This window comes from Chinchilla lanigera, unplaced genomic scaffold (genome assembly GCF_000276665.1).
Source record: "Chinchilla lanigera isolate Chin_1 unplaced genomic scaffold, ChiLan1.0 scaffold00013, whole genome shotgun sequence".
NCBI lineage: Eukaryota > Metazoa > Chordata > Mammalia > Rodentia > Chinchillidae > Chinchilla > Chinchilla lanigera.
Window position 1 is genome coordinate 28,629,548 of NW_004955414.1, and position 23,264 is coordinate 28,652,811.

Genomic DNA, 23,264 nt, shown 5'->3' on the forward strand with positions numbered 1-23,264 from the left:
ATAGGTCAAGGAAAATCTAGCCGAAGGGAAAGATGAAATATTCATAAACAAGGAGGAGATCTTGGTGGGGCAAAGCACTTGAAGAGAAGGCGAAGATGAGTGTGGTGGTGTATGTCTGTAATCTCAGTGACTCAGGAGGCTGAGGCAGGAGGATTTCAAACTTGAGCCTTTCCTGGGCAATTTAATGATTTAGCATGATCCTATCTCAAGATAAAATGTTTAAGAAAGGCTGAGGATTTAGCTCAGTGTAAAGATCTAGGGTTCATTCCTTATGCCACACGCGCATCATACTATTGAATCCTCTGGACAAATCTCTTTGAGGCAGGTGGCATTGTCATTCCCATCTATGGGTAAAAGAGCTTGAAACACAAGTGAATGGTTCCTAGACATAAAGGATTCCATGAGACATACAGTATTCACATTTACTGACCTAAGAATATGACGCTTCTAGCCAGGAGTTGGGGCACAGGCCTGTAATCCCGGCATTCTGGGAGGCTGAGGCAAGAAGATTGCAAGTTCAAGCACAGCCTGGATAGCTTAGGGAGACCCTGTCCAATAAATGCATGAATAAATAAATAAATATATAAATGTATTTAAAAAGCAAGCTTCAAAAGAAAAATAAATTTTAAAAAATGAACGCTTCAAAAAACATGAAGCTTCTATTACAGCAAAGAGTCATTATTAAATGAACAGGCAAGCTAAAATTCCGGAAAGATATGTTCAACCTCTCTAAAACTGTACGCGCATACTGTCTGAAAAGCCACCGCAGAAGTCAAATTCATAGAGATGGAAAATATAATGGTGGTTGCCAGGGGCTGAGGAATCAGGAAATGAGTAGTTATTGTCTCCTGGGGACAGAGTTTCAGTTGTGCAAGATGAGAGGTATCCGGGAGCTGGCCAGCGATGACCACCGTTTGGCACTGTAAACACACTTCATGCCCCTGAACCGTGCACTTGGGCTTTGTGTATACGATACATTTTTTGTTATGTGCTTTTTATCACAAGTGTTCTTAAAAACCACTACATGGAGTAAAAATGAAATCGAACACTCTGATGGAAAAATAAACAAGTAAATATCAGCAACAGTCACAGATGCAGACCATGAGTGCTGATTTAAACATGAACAACTCTCTGATCTCAACCCTTGCAGCCAGGAAAGTTTTTGACCGGTTAGATGAAGATTAAATGGAGCGATAATGCCCTGTCACGCTGAGCAGCCTCAGACGCCCTTAAGCACCGTGGGTGGGAGTGTAAATGAGGACTGCTTTTTTAGAAGACAATCAGGCTGGAGCTATCAAAATACAAAATGGCATGCCATTTGATCCAACAACTCCGCTTTTAGGAATGTCTCCCGGAGAAATACCCACTCAGATGTATAAGGGGATTTTATCCCAGCATTTCTTGAAATTTTAAAAAACAGAAGCTGCCTAACTAGCCATCAAGAAAATGATGGTTAAATAATGTTATGAGCACACAATGGACTAATATTCAGTCACTGAAAAGTCAAAGTTGTTCTAGCCTAATATGAATGAAAAACAAGAAGTAGTAATTGGAAAACAAGTTGCTACACGATATTATCATATGTTTTGTTTCCCCCTAAAATTACATCACTGCTCCTGTTTTAATTTAAAAGAAAAGGCTTAATTTATATTTCCAAAGAAAAGGACGTAGTAGTCCTGTGGTATCCCTGAGAATGGGAAGGGAGGTTTTCACTTTTTACTAACAGACCTCTGCTGTGTTTGCTCTTGGTTTCCCAGGCGCACTTTCTAACCCTGGTAATAAAAGAAACACACATGGGGAAATGTGGAATGAAACCGAAGGCCTTCAGAAGCCCAGAAATGCTGAACGGTGTCACAGTGGTGGCGATGTAGGCAAAGGTGCTGCAAATGGGGTCAGTGGAAATGAGATAAAGGCATCCCCAGCTGAGGCAAGTGGCACCTGGGAAGTGAGTTCAGGACACCTGTCAGGGATAGGATGGGGAGCTGAGCAGACAGGAAAAGGCACCGAGTTGATAAAATCAACTCCTCCAAGTTCTAAGCAAAATGTTGACATAAAAGAGTGCATTTATTTATTCAAATGCATTTATTGAGCACATACCATGTGATTATAAAACAAAGCTCAAACAAATCCTCTTCTTTGCAAACTGCTTTCAGTGTAATGGGAGAGACACGCAAAAATACTACGTGAAATAATTCACAAGGACTTTGAAGCAAATTCTGACAGTGCTGGAATGAGGTGGGGAGATGCATCCGGTCAGGCCCCTTCCAGCAGTTCCATCTCCACAGAAAACCTGAGCCATGGTGGCCTCTGGCTTAATGAGGGGCTGGTGTGGAGGGCAAAGGCTTTCTAGGCAGAGACAAGCACATGAGAACACTGAGAGGAAAAGCTTGCTGGGAGCTGGAAGGAGAGGCAGTGGGACCGTTTCCTAAAATGGCACCACAAATTGCCTTGTGGGCCACTTTTTAGTCCCCAGCCCTGCTGGACCCAAAGTGGCATCCTGGAAGCACCTGATAACCAGTGCTTACTGCAGCATGCAGCATTAAAATGATTGTACACTAAACCTAGTATCCCAAGCCTCCTTCCTGTATCTCTAGGAACAGGGGTGGTGGGTAAAGTACATTACAGATACACCGCTGTCCTGACCATAAAAAGTTAGACATAGAAATCAGTGCACCCTGAAATTGCTATGCTTTCAAAACCAAACATTGCAAGTCCTGTGGCACTAGCTGAATATTACTGAAAGTCACCCTGGAATACAGAAAGCTTCCGGGAAGGAGAACACCAGCGCAAACAAGTGGCGGCACAGCTCTTTTAGGCTCTCAGCCATGATCTGAATAGTAGGGAGTGGCCTGGCCAAAGTACAAACCCCCTTTGAGTTACTCAGGCCTCATAGATTTTCCAAAAGTCTAAGATGGAGCACACATAGCGCCTCTCTGTGGGGAGCTCCCAGCCCAAAGGGGAAGGCTGGTCCTGTGGAGAATCCCACATGAGGCAAGAACTGGAGAGACAAGGCAGGTACAGTGCCCAGGAGCCACGCACTCAGACCCCTGGGTAGGAACCGGCGACCCAGGGAAGAAAGAGTGGGTGCCGTCGTATTCCAGAGGGAAGGAAAAGCACGGATGAAAGAGGCGGAGCTGAAAGGATGCGATGTCTTCAGGAAACAATGCACAGGTGAGTGTGGTTAGGGGGCCAGGGAGTGGCAGCTGAGGAAGCTGAAAGTTAGGCAGAGCATCAAGGAGAGATGGGGCTTGGGTGGCCCAGGAGCCGCTCCAGGAGTTCTGTAGGTGCTGTGTGCTGGGGTGGGCGTGGGGTGTCAGGGGAGCTCATGAGGAGAGGGGTGACTAGTGCTGAGTTCAGGTGGATCCCTCGGAAGCTGTGTGTATGACAGATACCAGGCAAGTCCAAGGGCAAGCAGACCAGACAACATTCTTCTTTGGGACCCTCTGCCTCTTCCCCCAGCCTGGCCTCTTACATTCGAGGGTTTAACACGAGTAGAGAAAAGCGTCCATCTTTGCTCTGTCTTCAGAGCAGAGAGGACCTGCACTTCCGCCTTGCTGTTTTTTTCTAGGGATGACAGAAGCTGGCATGGTGGAGGATGTCCTCCTGCTCACCCCGAAGCCCTGCCTAGGAGATGCTTGGAGGCTCATAGCTCAGACAGCAAGGAGACCTAGCTTCAAGCTCCTTCAAGGGGGAACTGTGTGGAGGAAGCACAGTTGCTACCTGCCCAGGAGAGCACCAGCTTGCCGCTGGGTTACTTCCTAAGTCTCGCTTTCTCCACTACTGTGTATTTCATCTGGGGAAAGCCTCTGTCACTTAGGAGTTATTTTTCTGGCTCAACAGTGGACACTGGGAACAGGCCCAGAGACCTGAAATGATTAATATCCTGTGTTATTCGGTGACAAAGAGCATGGCTGGCCAAACTTTGAGAGTCAGGCACAGCAGTGTGATGCCAGGCAAGTCCCTCGAGTCACCTGAGGGGAGAGATGCTATAATTGCACAAAGCAAGTCGATGGAATTGAATAGAGGCTCTGAACACATACCTCCTAGTGGCCATATACTTTCAGAAATGTTCCAAGTCGTTCTGCAGAGCTCCAGCCATCCACGTACTCCTCAGGGACACCCAGTCAGTTCAGGTTCACTGTTTTTCAGCTGCAGATCCAACTCCTGGCCTTGGAGGATGGCAGCCCAGCCACTGGACTATCACATATCAATTGCTTTGTTTATCTTATTGTCAGCCTGTTTTGGAAACACTCTCCTAGACTCCTGTGTGACTCATAGGTTAAGGAGCGTGAGTAATTCCTCTGGAACTCACTTGGAAAGGGAGGGAACCCTTCCCATTTGATTTCCGGTCCTAAAAAAAGACAAGATAGTGCACACGGGAGGCTAATTAGTTCTCCGGTTCAACAGTTAGGGTGGCCTAGCCCTGCTTGGAAAATTGCCTTTTGTGTGGTAGAGTTTAGAAATCCAAACACCACCAGCTTTTCTTCAGAATTCTAAAATGACACCAGTGGATCATTTTGTTGTGAGTTAGTTTTGCTGCTGAAGCCATCATTTTATGCTACAGAGGAAGCCCAAACAGTATCTCTTAAGGAGCCATGAAAGAAGTGAGCAACTGGCTCTCTTTTCTTATTTGGTTGCTGGTGAGAGAAGGCAACCTGTCCTTGTCCTCTTCCTGCTGTTTTTGGCTGTCCTTCTGGGTTGTGATGAGAACTCTCGGCCTCCTTCACCCTCCGTGGGTGTGGCTCCCTGTACAGCCACAATAGTGTGGCGCTCACTTCCTATTACAGAAATGGTAAGAAAGCGGCTCCATCTCCCTGTTTCTAAACCAGCTTTGATGGGCTGGGGATGCAGCTCAGGGGCACAAGTGCCTGCCTGGCAAATGCAAGGTCCTGAGTTAAATTTCAGGTACAAAACAAACAAACAAAACAAAAAGAACAGCTTCAGAGAGGACCAGGCCCTTCCGAAGATTTGGGTACCTGGTAGCTTTTCAGCAAGGCTAGAATGAAGGACCATGGCCAAAGGAGGAAAAGGAAAGCAAGCAAAACCCGATGGTGTTTATTTGGAAATAATCTCTTCATTCTCTTTTGTCCTAGCAGCCCTGTGACACTGGGCAAGTTTGTTAACCTCTCTGTCCTCACCTGTGAAGTAGATACTAACACAACCTGCATAAGATCGTTGATCATTAAAGCACAGATATTAATATTCATAATTCATGCATACAATCACATTCAGTGAGCCTCTCTATTATTACTGTTGATTTGTTGATATCGCCCATTAGCAATGCCCAGGATCCTCTCTTGGATACATGGCTGCTGACTGCTGTAGAATGTTACCTCACCCTTTGGACTGGAAGAAAGAATATCAAAGTAGGAGGACTTTCTACCAGGAAGACATTGAAACATAAAGGTAAAACCACAGGTTTCCCCATTTTCCAACTTTTTCTCCAGAAATAGCTGCAAAGATCACTGTCTACTCCACACTTCCCATGAAGTGCAAGTTGGACTTCCCCCCTTGAATCCCACCAAGGCTTCCAAAGCATTTAGTATGGAGTTGGCCCTCCTGGCCCCACCTGATCGGCCCCTGCCCACTTCCAGTCTGGCCCCCAAGTCCCTATTAGCTCATTAGTCTCTGACCTCCCACAAGGCCTTGAGTGGGCAGCCCACTCTCACCCCACCCTCCTATATCCACTGCTTATCTTGGGGCCTCAGCTGACCATCATCTCCTCAGAGAGGCCTTACCTGGAGGACCCTGCCGTCATTCTCCACACAGCTCCCTGTATATTTATTTCATTCTACTCAACATAAGTGATAACTAGGTTAGCTGTGGCTCGTGGCTATTTCTGCCTTACTAGACTGTGGGCTCCAGGAAGGCAAAGCACACACCTGGGCTGGCACTTAGTAAGGGCTCAATGGACACCCCATAGTAAGTCAATGGAGGCAGATCTGTGCAAAGAGGAAGAGGAACAGAGGAGGGTGAGGGTGGAAGAAAGGAAGGAGAGAGGAAGGATTGACTCAGGGTCAGTGATGAGAAGCACATTCAGGCAAACCAGCATGGGGTCACGGCCAACGGAGACAGAGAGAGCTCCAAAGAACAGACCAGACTGGCAGTGGCGTAAGATGCATGCGGACACACAGCCAGCAGGTTGCTGAGACCTCTGAGCACAGTCCTGCCAATTAAAATTAATGAACCAGTGCACAAAGGTGATGGCAATAATGACAGGCAAAACTGCGAAGATAACGGAGTTTGCCCTTCCGATCACAGCTGCTGCTGTCCTTAGAGGGTGTGTTGAGGAGGGAAGAGCCAAAAGCTAGAGCTGTAGAGCTGGAGGGCCCCGGGTTGTCCCGTGTAGACTTTGGGAAGTCTCTTACCAGCCTCTAACACGCTCTCAGTGCTTAAGAAGTGTTCGTTCTCTTTTCCTCCCACGGCCGCTCTTTTGTGCCCTCCCACTCCGAACAGAAATTCAGCAGAATGACATTAGCAGCGGGAGAGCCCCTTGGAAAGCTCATTAAGAACCGGTGGCTGAGCCTCCCTCCCTGAGTTTCTCCCTCTGTGAGTCTGGGGTGAAGCCTGGCCATTTATATTTCTGAGTTCCCCTGTTCTCCTAGTTCCGGGGTAACACTTAGAACCACCAGAACTGCCTGTCAGAGAGGAGGAGTTGGAGAGATGGGGCATCAGAAGGCTTACTGAGCCTGCCTTAGGAAGGTGGCCAGAACCCCACACTATCACTTCTCACTGTCCTTCAAGTCACCTTCCAAATCTAGGCCATTTCCTGACGACTTTCTTCCCACCCCGAGGGAGATGTTAGACATTCCCCACTCCTACGACACCGGATGCATCTCTTTATTATGATAAGGATATCCCTTGCCTCTGAATTCATTATTGACCTATGTTTACCACTGGACACTGAATTGGCTTACTGACTTATGTTCCCCACCGGACTGTGGATGCTCTGACCATTGGGATTGTGTCATCCTTCTCAGGAGCTCATTTAAGACTTAAATGTTTATCGACTGCCAGAATAACTGATTGGATAAATGAAAGTGTTTAATGAGTATTAAAATATGTGCTGGCAGGAAAGGAGATCAAAATTGATACTGTGTGTAGACATTGAGAACTGGGGGTGAATGCTTGTTTGACAAAGATGCATTCTGCTCTTTGCTCTACATTAGCCAGGTAATAATCTTGGTTAAATTACTCAATCATTCTGAGCTTCCCTCTCGTTAGTAAAATAAAGACAACAGTCCTTGTTGGATATATGAGGATTAAATGAAATGGTAAGTATAAAATGGTGCTTGGTACATAGAAAATATTAAACACTGTTGAGTTTTTGATAAAATAAAATTATTTATTCATTTTTGCATTGCTAGGGATTGAGCTCAGGACCTTCCATATGCAAGGCAAGCATTCTGTCACTGAGCTACATCCCCATTCTAAAAAGTGGAAATGGACCGGGCTTGGTAAAAGTAATACTGTCAGTGAAAGCTATTTATAATGCTTGCTTAACATTTACATCCCATGACTAAGCAGCAAAATACTATTTTGCAGCTCTCTTAATACATGCTGAATTAACTTCAGTCATTATTTTCCCAAGGCTAACTTCTGTGTTGCTCTGAAGCCATTTGAACTGGTGTTTGGGATGTCACTTAACTTTTAAAAACTCTCATTCCAGGAAATGGGTAGGATTTCAGAATGAGTGATTTCAGAATGAGTAACACCAGGCCACAGACACAGATACTTTCTATGAGAAGTGTGCCCAAAAGACAATATGTAAGAGAAAAACATAATAGCAACTCTCTGTTGAATATCTAAATGTGGATGGGCGTGCTGGCACATGCCTGTAACCCCAGACACTTAGGGAGCTGAGACAGGTTCAAGGCTTGCCTGGTCAACTTACTGAGATACTGTCTCCAAGTAAAAACAGTGAGAGCTCATTGCTCCCTGGGCTGAATCCAGGTACTGCAATACATAGTATTTCCACCCACTGCTTAGTGACAATAATTAGATTTGAAATGATTTTAATGCAAAGTATTAGGAATTCTTAAATCTGGAGCCTTACTTTTTTTCCCTCTATATTTTATGAAGGAAATATTCAAATACACTTCTAGTTCATTTTAATGTTTCATTCCATGGGTAATTCTTGTACCAATAGATTCCCAAGTGTATTCTTGTAAAGAGTACTTAAAATATCTCATCTTAAAACTGAAACTGTTTTAAAGAATGGATTTTTTTTTTAATGGGCCACCATCTTGTGAGAGAAAGAACACTGTTAATAAGTCAAGTTCTAATGACCCGGGCAGGACAGAGCAGGCAGGACTTGGTCATTGCCAAATCGATCTCAAAAAACAGGAGTGCACAGGAAATGGAATGACAGCAAATTTCAAAGCACAGCAAAATTCTCATCAATGCCAAACACAGAAGTCACACTTCTTCTTCAAATTTGCTGAACCAGAAAGAAAAAACAAACATGAGGACTTTGGGATCTTCATCTGCACAAAGCAATCTAAGTGACATGTTGTTCTGTGGGGGTTCTACGATAAGCAAGTTTGACTGCTTGTATTCAAAGGGCTTTTATCTTCGGATTTGTTCTCAAGATGAGCCTATCCCATGCACTCTGCCCAATGAGTGTGCTCAAGCGTGCACCGAGGACCATCTTGCAAACAAGACTTGGAGACAGACATTTTTCAGGGGGAAAAGACAAAAAAAAAAAAAAAGTTCCAATAGCATTTACTGCTTGCTTTGTACAGGATAACTATAAGCCTGAAGCACGGCTACTCTAATCAAGAAAAAAATTAAAATGTTAAAGGTGGTTTGTGGGAATTGTTTTTGTTTTTCTATCCTCCAGGTTCTTGTTTTTGTTTTAGAGGGAATGCATTCTTGCAGCTTATCCAATCTGATAGACCTTTCCCTTGCTTGTGGAAAAGTCAATGTAGTACCTAATATTTTAGAGCTGGATCCTATTTTCTAATCTTGATTTAATCCATAACTTTTAAATGTAATGAATTGGAACCAAACATTCATAAAGTGGTCTTCTGGAAATTTGAAAACACTTTCTAATGGGAAAAGTTATTTGCAATGACACATTTTCACATTGACATAAATCTAATTAACCCATGGTGTAGGTGAAATGACAGGAGGAATAAAAAGCAGTGTAGTCTTTGTACCTATCAATAAAATGTATTATTAGGTAGTACTCTCAAAGATGGGAAAAAATAAAACACTAGACCTCCAAACACCTAAAACCTGAGTTGAATCCTGCCTCAGCTTTGTGATGTTAGACAAATAACTTCCTTGAGCTTCAGTGACCTCATCCATAACATGGGTATGATGCTTGCAGTCCAGGGACGATGCTTCAAGGACAACAACTGGATTAACAAGTTCACCATGGGGCCGTGCATGCATGACCATCCCACTGGGTGACTTGTACAACCCGATGGAACTGTCCCATGCCCCCTGATGGGGTGATCATGTATGTGCCACTGGTGGTTTAAGAGGTGGGAACATGTTAAAAGCCAATTTAGGCTGGATTTTGGCTCTGCCATTTATTTGCAGAGACTTGGGGAAGTCATTTACTTTCTCCATGCATCGATTTCCTCACCTACAAAATGAAAATAAAAAACTTGTTCTAGACTTGTGTCAGTTGTTGGGTTGAGTCACTGTGTATCCTTGGCATATGGTAAACACTGTAAAAGGGGTAGTTATTGCTATTACTACTATTATTAGGTATCTGAGTTACTTTTCTCATTACTGAGAAAAAAACACTCAACACCTAAAGTTAAAGGAGGAAAGGTTTATTGTAGCTCACAGTTTGTAGAGGTTTCAGTCCCTAGTCAGCTGGCTCCAAGGCGGGGTGGGATGGCAGAGGGGTGTGGCTGAGGAGAAACAGTCCATGGTAGGGCAGGCAGGAAGCACCAAGCAGCGAGCCTACCATCTTTTCTTTATATTCCATTCACACTACAAGTCTGTTGGTTGGTGCTGTCTTCACCTAAGATGGGCCTTCCATTACCCACATCCAGAACTGTGCTAAACGAATATAGTTCTCACACACCCTAGATCCAGCCACCTCCAAAAAGCCCCACCTATGAGCACGTGAGGGGGGACATCTAGATACAAACAATAACATTAGGGATGCTCTCTTTCTCTCTGTCTCTCTCTCTGTCTCTCTCTCTCTCTCTCTCTCTCCCTCTCTCAGGGTAGAGAATTGAATGGAAGGTGTCACACTTGCTACACAAGTGCACCGCCATTGACCTACAAGCCCCAGTCCCCTTGCTTCTTTTTAAACAACAGTAACAAATTATTCTAAATTTAAAAATTAAATAGACAAATAATAGAGTTACTCACCTAGGAAATCTTTTTGTTCCGTGGTAATTTACCACTATATATGGCAAAGAAATTCCATCCCTCAGCTTGCATAAGTGAAGACATGGAGAAGGAAGGAGGATCGTGTCTAGCCAAAACCACAATCTCAGACATGCCATTCACTTGGTTTAGAAAGAATGTCAAGCGTTACCTATTTTTCACCAGAAGGAAAACAAGCAACCAGTCTCTGCAGCCAGACATAGAAAGTATTGTTTTGAGCAACTGGAAAGGAGATCTCAGACATGCTTGGGCAAGATTATTATTCTGCTGCCTTTTAATTACAATTACCATACTAAAAATAGTTGCATTGTATTTCATTCACTTATCATTGTTCAGTGGCCCCATTTCTGGAATATGAAAATATTTGATGCCTTGCAAATGAAGACAGCTGGATGCTTCCAGCCCTGCCTGAGGTCTGAAATAGAGTGAGAGCCTTCTGTATTTTTTCCCTCCTGGTACAAAGAAATTACTGTTTGTCAGCTCTATCTCTTTAATTCCTAGAATTAAGCAAGAGGCTGAGGAAGAAATTTTATTGTAATAGTGAGGTTGCCAATTACTTTAGCTTCATCTACTTGGAAAGGTTAATTCCTGAATATTACGAGGAGCCAGGAGTCATGGCCAACCTTCCAGGATGCCATTTGGCCGCCTGTGTTAGTGGGAAAGAGGAGGTGGAAACAAGGGAGACCGCACGAGGAGAGCCGGTTCATCCTCGTTTTCTAAGCCCTGCTGCCCTTGGGAAGAATGAAGTCACCAAGATGAGGGCCTCATGAAAGAAATGTATTTTCCTCATACGGACCCAGACGGGGCCCCTCAACCCCGACAGTGACCTGTGAGGGTGTGGAGGGTGTGCCCTGCTCCAGATGTACACGCGTGGCAGGAAGTCTTTCCCAGAACAGAGCTACAAGCTAGAGAATCACTGAAAAAATAGCAATAATCCTAAGCACCACAACCTGGAAGTTATTTTGAATTTTAGCTGCTTAAAAATTTTGATTAGCACATGCTTGCAGCACATAATGACCGCATTCATCACTGGGAGTTGCTACCTGTACATAACACGTCCTATTTCATCTTCCTCCCCTCCCCTTCCTCTTCCTCTTCCTCTTCTCTGCCTCTATCTCTTGATGCAGTTCACAGTGCAACTCTTGGTATTTTGAAGTTAGTGTATCAAGATTAAAAAAAAAAAAAAAAAGAAGGCTCCAAGGCCTAAAGGCAGATCGCCCTGGAATTTTCCAGGGATCACAGCCTAACCAAGGCAAGTCATCTCAAGGCTGTCCAATGTGAGGGTGGTTAACTGGTGACTTTAAGAAAAGAAAACCAGAAAAACATGAAATGGTGCCAGAAAACACACAAAGTGTTCTGGGACATTTGGCTTTCTTGGTTTCCTTTTAAAATAATTTTTCATTATTACCAACAACATTGCAGAAAATTTATCCCATGCCCTCTTCACTAAAATGCAATCGTGGAGCTATCTATATGAATGCTTATAATTTTGCTCATATGTGTGTGTCTGATTCACAAGATATTAGTCACTTTGAATGTGATGGAAGTTTTGTTTTTCATGCAACATTACCTACAACATCATTTTCTTTGATTTTTTTTTCCTATATATTTGTGGTCTAACATCATCTTTAACATTTTAAAAAGATGGCATATAAAAGAAGAAAAATTTGAAAATTAAATTAAATTAAAAAATAAAAGAGGGCATATTTTACCTCCTGGATATGTTATTTTCTCAAAGGAAAATTAGTTTGTTCTTTATTGTTGAACTCTCTGACTCCCCTCCAAAAATGAAGGAAAAAAAGAAAAAGGAAGGAAGGAAGGGAGAAAGAAAGGAAGGAAGGGAGGAAGGAAGAAAGGAAGGAAGTGAGGAAGGAAGGAAGGGAAGAAGGAAGGAAGGAAGGAAGGAAGGAAGGAAGGAAGGAAGGAAGGAAGGAAGGGAGGAAGGAAGAAAGGGAGGAAGGGAGGAAGGGGATCAACATTCACACCTTCACAACTAAAGATACAGTTTGTTTCTTTTTATACCCATGGGGTACCTCATTTGAACATACCATCAACTCAGTATTGAGCAATTAATTACAAAAAGCTTGATAGTGGCAACTTTAAAAATTAGTTAACAATTACAGAATTACAATTGTATTTTGATGCAATTAGTTAAAGAGAAAAACTAAGAAAAATGTATTTATTCTTTTATCTCCCAGCTGATGTGACTATTTAGAAATCCAAAATGGCCAATTATGCCATTCTAGAATCTAGAACTCTAGCCTTAATGGTGCCGTTCTGCAGTCTACAATCCCCCTTTCCCCTTTCTCCCTGGGGATTGAACCCAGGGCCTCTTGCAGCCAAGCACTCTACCACTAGCTCTTTATATTTTAGCTTGAGACAAGGTCTCACTAAGTTACCCAAGCTGATCTCAAACATGCCGTCCTTCTGCCGCAGCCTTCTAAGTAGCTGGGATCACATGCATATACCACCATGCTTGACATCATTTACTCTCTAATTTAATTAATATTTATTGCATATCTATTATATGATGGAGAATATCCCCTTATAGACTTTACTGCCAGAAGCACATAATACATAAGTGGAACCGTAATAAAATGTCAGGTAATTGTAAGTGTTATAAAGAAAATTCAATGATACAGGGGAGGAAAGTGATGAGGTAGGATGAAATAAGGAGGCTACTCTCTTAGACAGAGGCCCAGAGAGTTTTCTCTGATAAAGGGATAATGGAAGTGAGTGCTGGAATCCTTTGTGTGTTTCCAGAAGAAGATGCCTTGCGCATGTCCATGCAAGAAGTGCAGCTCACTTTACATCTCTACATTGCTTTTTATTCATTGGTTCAAACAATATTTGTTTTTGTGAATGTGCTATTACTTGGATAGCTATGGGAAATGTAGGGGCGACCCAAAGAAGCATGCATGGTCCTTGCCTTCCAAACTGTTAGGGATGACAAGAAAACACAAGCATGACAGAGTTTTGAAAGAGGAAGTAGAGGGTGCTGTTGCGGCAGATTTTTATGGCTGGGAGGTCAGCGGAGGTTTCCCTGAGGAAGTGACCTTTCAGCAGGGAAGCAGGTGGGAGACAGATCAATGTAGGCAAAGGCAGTGGGTGGAAGGGAAATCCACAGGCAGAGGGAGTCAGCGTACAACCTTGCTTTTGCTGATGACTCTCAACTCTGTCACCTATCCAGTCTACCAGAGGCCAAGCAGTAGCATGTGATTACACTTCTCTGCCTTTCTCCAGCATACGCATAAATGCATAATTCAGCAGTACATGAATAAAGGAAAACACATGGCACAAGGGTTAATATTAATATTACAACCAAAACAAAATGATTCTATTCATACTCAAGATTTGGATAGCCTCTGGCACACGGGAAGCCACGTGGCAGGGAGCGCCGGTCTTCGGGCCAGCTCTCTGCCTCATAGGCGCCCGGAAGGAGGGCCCCTGGTGCCCAGGAAGCCACACAGTAGCGAGCACTGGTGCGCACCGGCCCTCAGGCCAGCCACCACCACTCAATTGAGAATGACCATGACACAGAGAAACAATGACACAATTGGCCCACCATGCACTGGCTGCAGATGCCCACCCACGGATGTGTGTGAATCATTCAAACATGGAGAAGCCCCTGGGAATACATGCCATACAAAGGGTCACTCTGCTCCTGCCTTTGAGAACCAGAAAGGTCCAGAGTCAGCGGAGGAGCAGCTGCTGAACAAGGACTTGGAGAACATGAGAATACAGACTAAGCCCGAGGAGTCAGAGGTCCTGTGGACTGGGGTCATGAGAACCATTCAGAAGCTGTAAACCAGGAGGACCTTGCACAATACCTGTGGAGACTCCCTGGAAGCCATTCTTTCCCTGACAGTACAGGCTGTGGTGGAGCTCTGGAGAGGTCTGCAGCAAGATTCCTGCTGCCTGTGCTGACAGTTGGGGAGAGAACACTAACTGGTTGTGGGGTCCCAGTGCAATGGGAAGCTGGAGAGAAAAAGCTACAAAGAATGGCTTTTGACCCAGACGGCTCACTTGAGATGTTAGTAAGAATTGCCTTCTAAGTATTCTATAGCCATGACAACGAGGAGGCCAAGGAGAGAAAACAAAGAGACTGAGAAAAAACAGCTGCTTTTGCTGCAGCACTATGAGAAACAGATCCCAAGTCTGATTCCTGGGACCCCAAGAAGAACTCAATGACTGCATTCATCTGCTACCACTGTTAAAAGCCAGGCCACCTCAAGAGGAACTTCCCTAAGAAGCCCCATGGGCCATGCCCTGAATTCAAAGGAGACCACTGGAGATTGGTCTGCCCTCTGAAACAGAGGCCCCAGAGCTCAGACCCATGGTACCAGTTAGCCCAATAGGAATGAGAGGGCCCAGGGTATACTCTGCCTTCTCCCTCTGGTCAGACCATCATCTACATGGAGGAGCCCTGGGTAATCATGACTATGGAGGAACAAGAAAACAGCCTGTTGCTAGACACAGGTGCAAGTCTCTTGGTCCTTCTTTTCAATCCTGGCCTTCCTTCCAGCCATCACACCTCAGTGACAGGAGTCACTGGTGAGGAGGTAATATGCTATTTTTGACAACCCTTAGGCTGTAACTACTTGTTAGATCCTTCTTGCGTATCTCTGTCTTCCTGAGAAACCACTTTGAAGATACCACCATGTATTACAGCAGCCATTGACATTTTCCTACTAATCTATCCATAACTCTGTAATGTTTGTATTGTTCCTATCCTATTTCGTAAATGGATGCATGTTTATTATTATGTGTTTCCTACAGCAACCATTAAGAATAGTTGATGATTATTCAATAGGTCACTCATGTATAGCTCTATTTATTTTCTTTAGAAGCCACTTTGAAGATACCAAAGTATAGTACAACAACTATTGATAATCTCCTACCTCTTTTGTCTGTAACTCACTATTATTTGTCTATTTGTTTTCCTGAGAAACTATTTTGTAGACAATAATATGTAAAACAATAACCACTGATAATTTCCTACCACTTTGTCAGTAATTTGGTAAGCCCCCCCCCTATTATTATGTTATCCTTCTTTTACTCTTTAAAATAATTTTTAAAAAAAGATTTGGATAGCTTTATTTGTAGTAAGTTTTCTTGCCCATCAATCTTTTTGACAGCTGGAATGCCCTTTGAAACACAGAATTGAGGTAATACATCTCCCAAAGATCACATATCAAACTGGTCTTTGGTAGTCTTTTCTGGTTTTGCATTTAACTCAAATGCATATACGTTTTTGTGTTTTTAGCTTTGTATTAAATTTTTATTTTTATTGGCATGTTTGCAGTATATAATAATTCATTCCTCATGGGAAGCACATCCTAATTTGCTTTTCATTCCCCTCCTTCCTCCTCCTTCTCCCCTCACCTCTTGGTCCTTCCCCCTTTTGCAAAAGATCTCTCTCCCTATTTCCTATTATCTGTCTTTCATTTTGCTCTTTATTTATATTTTGGGTTTTCATATTAGAGACACCATGTGATATTTAAACTTGCATGTCTGATTTATTTCACTCAACATATTTTTGTGTTTTTAAAAATATGACTTATAGCAGAGAAAGAAATGGCAGCAGGAAGAGAAACTATTAAAATCTTTCAAGAGGAACATATGTACATTTCATTTCCTGCCTATATCAACTGATTCTTTGAAACCTGGTATAGTAATGATAAAGGGTAGGCAAGCCATAGGCCATGGTTATTAATCTCCAGGGTCCTAAAGTTTAGATCCCAAAGGATGTTCTTTGTAAAACAATTTGTATTAGAGAACAACTAGAATTAATGTGAGTGTTTTCATCCAGAGGGTTTTTGATAATAACATATGGTTCCTCCATACAAAGCATATGTTACAGCCATTGGACCCCATGTTGTTGAAAGAGGTTTAGAGGCATAGGAGAATGTTCAGAGGTTTAGAGGTATAGAAATAGGGCTGTGGGGAGCCTGACTCAGCACACATCCCTACTTGGAGATGGTCTGTCTGAATCTTTTTTGTTCTGCCCTCATGCACACACACTGTGCACCTTCAGCAAGCAAAGATACCTATTTTAAAAAATATTATCATATTTGTACACCCACATGCCCACCTAGCTTCAAAGCAGGAAACTATTCATACACATAACATATAACACTTTTGAAAAGAAGGATGTTAAATAAAAGTTCAGTGTAATAAAAAGTAAGTCAAAATATAATTACAAAAGAAACTCATCATGCATATACACCAATATTTTAACAGAGGACATGTCTGCATAATAGAATTATAGATTACTTTTATTTTCTTTGTGTTATCTGATTTTCTGGCCACAAATACTGTACATACTGATTTTATAATCTGAAGAAAGCTATTGATATTCTTCTGAAAAAGGCAATGGAAATTCTTGGCTCATTTTTCTAATTGCAAAGAGGAAGCAAAGATTTAAATAGTGATTATTCTTATGATTCATGCATATCTGTGTATAAGATGGAAGTATTCCCTAGGTAGGTATTGAATCAATGACTTATGTAAGAAAAGTAAAAGACCCAAGTTTGCCATGAAAAATTGAAACAAACTTTGTTGCTTGCGATAGCACCTGAGGTGAATGGACTTTCATTTTTAAGACACCAAAAGGAAAGAGAGAGCCAATGAAATAAGACACTTTAAGTTGAGAAACTTTATAAGGAGGAGGAGGCATCATTTGCATCTCAACTTTGCATCTCAACATCGCTGCCACCACTGCTGCAGGGTGTGTTCTAGTACAGTGTGTTGTGGGACCAGCACTTTTGTCAGTACATTATTTTGTTTATCCTGTACATATGTGAATCCTACCATTATATTTATGGTCTCTAGATTTTATGTTATGCTTAGGAGGACTTTCAAGTTTATAAAAAAAAATCTGCCCACCCTTTCTTCCATTCTTTGCACTGGAATCCTAATTTCTTGTGAGTTGTATCTCACTGTAATGATAGGGTGGGGAGCAACTTTTATGTGCTTCCAGATGGCTACCTCATTGTTTCATTAGCATTAATTGAAAAATCCTTGTATTTTCCCAATAATTTAAAATTTACATTATATTCAATTTTTATACACTTTGGGTCTGTTTCTGGATATTGGGCATTTTCATCTACCCACTAGGCTGTTTCTATGCCAATATGAGACTACTGTAATTATCAGTGTTTTATCTTTTGCTTTGACAATGTGTTAGGTCAAATTGTCCCAATCTATTCCTTCTTTTTCAAAAGCATATTGTAATTCTGTTTGAGTTACTGCATATCTTAAATGCAATGACTTGACCTTTCACTTTGCTGTACTAATTAGAATAGATTCTTCTTCTACTATATTCCCCAGGAAGAGAATCCTAGTGCTGCTTATTCTGGTGACACAGGGCAACATTCTGCTCTGTTTAGTTTTTAAAGACACCACCTATCTGCTCTACAAGTGATGTGGCCACGGGTGCTTTTGCTCTCTCTAGCCAAATGGAAAACCCTCTTTCACATTGGCGCAGCAAGGGAGTTTCCATAGTGTGGTGGCTGTCATGTTTTCCCGATGCATTGGAGCACCAAGACCTCTAGAATCTTGGGCAGGTCTGCATGCAAGATCTAGTCTAAAACCTAATTGCCCAGTGTAGGACACATTCCAAATGAGGCATTGCTGTTCTCCATTCTGAGTTGCTATGGCCATCTCATTCAGAAAAAAGTCAAGGAAGACCTTTTAAAAAGTGTCTGAAAGAGCAATCAACCCTGGTTAACCCATTAATGCCTATTTTAAAAAATATTCTCATATTTGTACATCCACATGTCCACCTAGCTTCAAAGAAGGAAACTATTCATACACATAACACACATCAGGCTCTTTCAACCAGGTCAACTGCTGAGGGACAGCTGATTCTTTTTCTGATTTCCCCTTAAATATCAAAAGTTTTCAAAAAGTCATCTCTATTCCTAGTACCATGCTGTCTTCACTCATGTCTACCTAATTTTCCCAGTAGCATGTGGTAAATCTGGCTTCAAAAGCAGTTTTAGTAAAACAGTTTTTCTATAGTCAAATGTCTTTCTTTCTCTAACCAAAACCTTTTCCTCAAAAGGAGCTTTCCTTTACCTTGTTTCTAAACCTATCTGTTGAGGCTTTCTTCTAAAATTTTCCAAATCTGGTCCTTTTTTTTGGGGGGGGGGCTCTCTTTCTTTTGCTCTGATGACCTTATTTCTCTCGTTTTACTTCTTCTGGCACCTGTAGGGCTGTGGGGAGGCTGACTCAGCACATGTCCCTACTTGGAGATGGTCTGTCTGAGCCTTTTTTGTTCTGCCCTCATGCACACAGACACACTGTGCACATTCAGCAAGCAAAGATATTCACGAAAGGCCTGTGCACAATGGGGTGGAGTAGGACAGGACGTAGAGAGTCACAAAGCAGACAGGCAGAGAGAAACTGTGTTCAGAGACCACATGGCCCTAGAGAAAGGAAGAGATGGGAGCCACCACCATGTCTAATGGCACCTCGATTGTAAGCCCTCATGAGGTGCCTCATGAGGCCTTCTAGGCCTGCTGTTCTTACCATATTGTTCCATGAGATATCTTTGTCTCCTCCCTACAGGTCTATCCCTGAGGTAGGAGATTAGGCCACAGCAGGCTGGCTGGAAAACAGGATGTGACCTGTTAATTACAGAGATCTGGACCAGAGGCTGGGAACAGGGTATATTATATAACCTGATGTGGAATGGATGTTACCTGTGAATTACAGCCAGGATATATGGGCAGAGCAACTTCCCAGGGATCAGATCAGAAAGGATATAAAAGGCAGCAACCCTTGACTTCCCAGCCATTGCAATTTTGTTGTTCTGCTGTGCTTATTTCTGCAGTGGCCCTTCCTGCTTGCTGGATGTTATCTCTTCTTGTTCTTTCTTCCTTTCTTCTCTTTTCTTCACCTTTTCTCTTTTTTCTTTTTTTATCTTACATAAAAGTTGTGTTTAACTGTTCCTCAGTTGTCTTGGCCAATTCTTTTGGCAGGACAGAAAGAACCTGGAATCTTCAGACATGGTGCCATCTGGTAATACTCCTTTTGACTTAAAGTGGTTGAGGCTTTTGTTTCTTGCAAAACAAAGTGTGAAAATCACACTGTATCACTGAGACATGGATCCAGGTATCCTTCTTATCTGCTACATAAAACCCCAAATAAGTGGAGATTTTATTTTTTTCAGTAACATCACCTGTAAATTGATGACTCTTTAATCTATTGAGTGCCTCTAAAATATCAAGTCTCTGTTTTGCCAAAGGAATTTTGAAGAAGGAATCTAGCAAGGTAATTAAGAGTGTGACTTTTGAGATCAGTTTGTTTGGAGAGCCTAGCATGTCAGGTCCCCTCTGTGCATCTGGAAAACAGGGATACAGGAGGTGCTTACCTTGGGGGTGGTTGCAAGAGTTGAGTGAAGTAATGTATACAAAGCTCTTACAAAGTGCCCAATATAGTGTAAAACCACAGTCAGTGTTGTTACTACATAGTCCTTGGTTTTCCACAAGAACTTTGCCATGCTCATTTCAGGATTCCCCAGAGTCCATCTGGACAGAGCACAATTGCCCAGCTTCCTGGTCCTGTCACTATCCTCCCTAATGTCACCTGTAGAATTGGAGAAAAAGCATCTATTCTATATAATTAATACTGATCCCTAATATATGTTGAAATGTTACTGTGTGCCAAGTGCTGTATTAAGGGCTTTCCATCTATTATCTCATTTAAATCTTGCAACAACCCATTACTCATTTTACAGATGAGGAAACTATAATAGAAAGAAGTTAAGAAATCGGATAAAAGTGATCCAACTAGCAAGAATTGAAAGCAAACACAGGAATTTCTGCAGTTAATGTGAGAATTATATTAAATGTATTTGAAGTAGGTGCTCAATACATTTTTTTTTCCTTTACTTGTGCTCATATGGTTTTCTTCAGGCCTAGTGAATTTTGGAATGAAAACAATACTGTGACTGTAGGAGGGCCCAGATAACTGACAAGTTAGTATTGTGGAAAGTGGGTGCCAGTGGAAGATGAGGGTGTTTGGGGTCTCCAACAGGCAGAAACACCAAGGAAAGTATAACCATACATGGAATGGAAGGACAGGCACATGTGAGGAGAGACAGTTTCCTGGCCACTGAAGGCAGGAAGAGGGAGAGTGAGAACCACTACAAGATGAAAACCAAGGTGTAAGGGTTGATTGCCTCCTCTCAGAGCGGCAGAATCCTAAAAGACATCCCTTCCATCTCTCCTTCCCCCACGTGGTCATCCATTTCTTGCCTAGACACTTCCTGTGACAAGAAACCCAACTTCTCAAGGCACAGGAGGCTTAAGTGGTCAGAAAATTCTTTGTATTGATTCATTCTAGACTTTCCTCCCACTGGTCTCCCTTCCATCCTTTAGGACCCTGGAAAATAAACCTAATTTCTCATCTATTTGACAGCTCTTCAAATACATGATGGCAGTTACCTTGTACCCCCTAGGGCAAAACCTCCTGTTCCCTTTAATCTTCCCTTTATGACATAGTTTCTAGCTCTGTACATCCTGGTCCCTCTCCTAGTGCATGTAGATAATTTCTCTTTGCAAAGTCGTAATTGCCGCACAACAACACACAACTTGCTTTATATCAGGCTTCTACTGATGCAGCCACAGACAGCTTTCCTTTATTTTGGCAGCAACAATTCCCTGTGGGCTCAGATTGAGTTGTATTTCCCTTATGACCCTCTGCATTGCTCTTATGAACATCTGTTAAAACACCTGTGCTCCTAACCTGCGTTGGAACAGCTGGCCGCCCAGAATGGGACCCCACATTAACCCCTCTTAGAGGCAGCCCACTGCTCCATATTGGATTTGACTGATGTTAAGTAATGGGATCTCTTCCCCCACTTGGCTTTGTGTCATTGGGAAATGCCATGCAAGTCTTGTGGTTTTTCATTCGGGACACTGAAGAAAGTCCTGATGGTAAATGCTGTAGTACGGAGGTTTTGGGGTGAAACAAGTTCTGGTTTGAATCATGACTCTGCCACTACTGTGTGACACTGTGCCAGCTGTTTCAGCTTCTTATCTGTGAAATGGGATAACAGCTTCCTCACAGGGGGGCCGTGAGGACTCAGAAGAAAACACGGGGAAAGTGTTTAACCACAGTGCCTGACACAGAGTTAAAGCTCCCTGAATTTTGGTTCCCTCCAGCCTTCCTTCCGGTCGACAAGGACGCATTAGTCAGCATCTTTAAGTAATGGTTATTTAGCCGGTTATTAGCGTAACTAGTGACATCCATCCATCCACCTCTAGCTTTCTCATCTTGTCCATAAACTTTCTCCAAGCGCTTTGTTAAAGCCCCAGTACATGGAGCGTTCTCGTCACGACCTGGGATAAAGACAAAGTCCCAGCAATTAGATTCCGTCCACATGGTAAACTGAGGAAAAACAGAAAGCTACCAAGGAAGTCGGTTGGCCTAGCAAACAGTTCGCACCCGGTGCACAGCACGCAAGAGAAAAACGCTGTGTGCCCGGGGAAGCCCTGGGAACGGCAATAGTTTTAACAACGATTAAAACTCAGGAATTCTAGAGTCTCGGGGCTAGTCGGAGTCACAGAGTTGGGTCAAGTGGTTTAATTCCATTTGTTCGTGTTATCCAGCCAAGAAACGAGGAGTGCTGGCTAGGTGTGGCTCCTCTCCCCCACCGCAAAGTGCGAAAGGGGACCGGGGCACGAATTTAAAAAGGAGCCGCTATCTTTTCCAAGGAGCTTAAGTTTTAGAAGGGCTGGGAGTGCTTTGTAGTACAGGCCCTCTGCCAAGCGCTAGAGACGCAAAAATGAGTCTCTCTGCGCTCTCACACCTAAGTCGCATATCACGGACCTTGCATTTTCCGTACGACTTTCTTTCCGTCTTGACCCCCAGACAGCCTTGTGTAGTGCACAGCGCGGCCGCCGGGACGGGGTCTTCCACACAACACAGTCAGCAGCCAGGACCCGGCTCCAGGAAGGGGACCCCGGAGAACTGCTCCGAGTTGGAGGTTTCTCTTCGGATCAACAATGACAGCTCTGCGGGATACTTGGAGGTCAAGAGTACGAAAAGAACGCGAGAACGCTCGCGGTCCCATGGTGGCGACGCCTTCTAGAAACACCGAGCGCTCGTCCTCGGGTTTGGACTTCGGGGTTCTAGGAAGAGTCTGGCGCTCTGTGCGCCTAAAATTGGTTTCCTAGATGGAGTCGGAGGGAGGGAAGGGAGAAGGTGCGTTTCCTCAGGCTGCCTCGAGCGAAGAAAGGGAAGGAGGACAGAAGAAAGCGAGGAGCCAGGCGCCGGCCCGGACTCAGAAAAGGGGCTACCCGAGCGACCAGGAGAGCGCGAAACCTGCACCGCAGTGGCCGAAGCGAGCGGGAGACCTGAGGGGACAGGGAGAGGGCGGGGTGCGCAAACCACAGAACGCGCGCGGATTGGCCTGCTCCTCGGGGCGTGCGCTCTTGTGAGCCAAGTGATTGGTGATGGGAAAGTAGCAGGTAACCCGGACCCCCGCCGCCTCGCCATTGGCCAGTGACTTCCCAAACCGTCACTCCATTGGCCAATAGGCCGCCAAACCGCGCGACGATTGGTCAGGAGCTGCCGCCGAGGCCGGCTCTCTTCTCGCGCTCCGATTGGCTGGCGGAAAGAGGCAGGTATCCGGGCTCCGCTGCTCCTCCATTGGTGGGCGGGGAAGGGGGGTTGGGCACAGCGATTGGTGGGCGGGGGGCCGGGCCTGGGCCGGCGGGGAGCGGATTGGTCGGAAAGTAGGTTAGTGGTGCGACATTTAGGGAAGGCAGAAAGTAGGTCAGGGACGGAGGTGCCTGTTTACCCGCGCCGGACTCACCGCCGCCGCCGCCGCGGGATCCGAGTGCGGGCGCGGGCGCGGGCGCTCCCGGCGAGCCTCGGTGAGTGTCGGTCCGGCT

The 23,264-nt window shown here is 43.8% G+C and overlaps 1 protein-coding gene and 1 long non-coding RNA gene across 5 annotated transcripts in view; both read left to right on the plus strand.

The window, feature by feature from the left end:
• Positions 1-2,820: 2,820 nt before the first annotated feature.
• LOC106148038 lies at positions 2,821-20,577 on the plus strand. Of its 2 annotated transcripts, none has more exons than XR_001233155.1 (3): positions 2,821-3,171; positions 5,279-5,406; positions 20,102-20,577. It is a non-coding gene; the product is annotated as an uncharacterized LOC106148038 (long non-coding RNA). The 2 variants fall into 2 exon arrangements; XR_001233156.1 differs by lacking the exon at positions 20,102-20,577 and adding an exon at positions 6,606-9,586.
• A 2,538-nt stretch (positions 20,578-23,115) lies between these two features.
• Arntl (aryl hydrocarbon receptor nuclear translocator-like) overlaps positions 23,116-23,264 on the plus strand; it is a 95,698-nt gene continuing 95,549 nt past the window's right edge. For all 3 annotated transcript variants that reach the window (XM_005380316.2, XM_005380319.2, XM_005380321.2), the window contains exon 1: positions 23,116-23,246. The gene's annotated coding sequence lies outside the window, so the exon portion shown is untranslated. The remainder of the gene's footprint in view (positions 23,247-23,264) is intronic.